The sequence below is a fragment of the Procambarus clarkii genome, chromosome 63, assembly GCF_040958095.1.
Source record: "Procambarus clarkii isolate CNS0578487 chromosome 63, FALCON_Pclarkii_2.0, whole genome shotgun sequence".
Classification (NCBI taxonomy): Eukaryota; Metazoa; Arthropoda; class Malacostraca; order Decapoda; family Cambaridae; genus Procambarus; species Procambarus clarkii.
This window is the reverse complement of record NC_091212.1, coordinates 21,176,514-21,178,550: the sequence shown is the minus strand read 5'-3', so window position 1 is coordinate 21,178,550 and position 2,037 is coordinate 21,176,514.

Below are 2,037 nucleotides of genomic sequence, written 5' to 3'. Positions count from 1 at the left end.
AACAGTACGGTGTTCAGAAGCGGTCCCTATAAATCTTACAATCTAGAATACATCCTCGGACGTCAGATTGAGGACGCAGCTTACCAGAATCACGGACACCAGTTCGGCAGGCACTTTTACCTTGTTCAGTTGTTAATTTGAGCTCAGATAATAACTAATATAGGTGCCATGTCGTAACGCTGCAGGCGATAAAATAAACCCCATGTAAGTGCTGTTTACTCCCCTCCAAATATTTAGACATTGCATTTGTGTGAATACTAGTTTGGAGTGGAAATTATGGAATTTAATTATTGCAGCCTGGTGCAACACCACTGAGGAAGCGTGTGACTGCCATATACTCACGTGTTCCATGTATTACTATCTCAAGCTGTTTCCAGACTGTTGTAGAGATTGGACTTCACCTACGTCCCTCTGTCACAGCTGAGATTTAATCAGTTTTCATTGTAGATAGAATTTAATTATTGAGAGTCAAGCATTTCTAATCATCGCATATTAATCATATACATGACTTGAATTTTAATATGCAGTAGTATTTTTTGCATTACATTTTATTTATCATTGTCGATGTGTGTGCATACATAGACTAACCTCATAGAAAACCCCCCCAAAATGTGTCATGGGAAGCTGGTTCTAGCATGCATACAATTTACAGTCATTGCTTAATAGAATATAATTACATATAATCATAGAGGTCCATAAGTCACTGGTTCTCTCATTTTACAATGCATTTTGGTCCTTCAAGCTATCTTAGATTTAATCATTGTTTTGCATTTATAGAATTATGCAATTTATTAGTATTAAACAAGAGCCAGATTTCGCCACAAGTGACACTTCTATACTTCCCTTCACCTATGCCTCTCCTTCCTATTTACTCCCCCCCCCCCCAAAAAAAAAAAAGTGACACTTCAGTAACACTCAAAGATGGACATAGAAATATGTATGAAATATAATTACACAATAAATGGTTTGTAAATCCCATCCTAATTAGGGTCAGCACTACATAGATAATAATACACCAGCACTGTCTAACAGTACTAGTTGGGTAATAATACCAATTAATGCAGCTAATGGTGTAAACTGAATTAGTACAAATCTTAGTACCCTTGCAGTCTAAAATATCCTACCTCTGTTGGGTTAGCATAACTACAATAAATGTGGTGCAATAATGTGTAAAATAGTGCTATGTTTTTGTATTTTTATATAATATATACACTTGTAGAAAATAAGTGTGTGAGAAATTTAATGAACACAAGATGATTAATTTTGTTTGGCCAGTATTCTACTGCCGTAAATTTTTGTTTGGGCTCTGAGAACCGGTTTGGATTTTAATATTAATTGTGATTGATCCGGTTCGTTGAGGACCAAATTTTGTGTGAGAAAACTTGACTCATGTAATTCCTTTAAATTAATGCTAATTTTCGATAGCTACGAAGGACCAGCACTTTTTGGGAAAAAGTGGAAAACAGGGTAGAGCAAGTGGTATGATATTTTACTCCAGGAACTAGTGTCCTATGGATGTTTTAATTAATATTACTTTGAATATTAAAGGGGACTGTATTTTATGAATCAAATCCTCTCACCCAAAATGGGGGGTTAATACTAGAAATTAAAGTACTACTAGTACACTTAATCGAGGCTAGTTATTCCTTGAAAGGGGTTAGTGAAATTTACTAAGGAATATATATAATTCAAATAAATATTCAATAAGTTGGTTAATGGCAAGATCATAAAGTAATTAATATTAGACAAGATTATTCCTATCTAAGAGTTTATGAGGCTATAAGAAATATGATTAAATTCCTAGCTCACATAGATTAAATATAAATTCGAAATCTTATTAAATCTCAACAATTTATGAAGAGTTGATTAGTAAACTAATAAAGGTTCAGCCGCTTAGATGTGACAGTGAATGGAAGCGTGGTTGTAAGACGCCGTCATCTAGAACCGGCTGGAATGCATGACCCGCTAGCGGCGTGGGAATTTGTTTCACCTCAGGCTGCTTCAACACACGCTGGAAACCCAATATGGTGTAAAAAT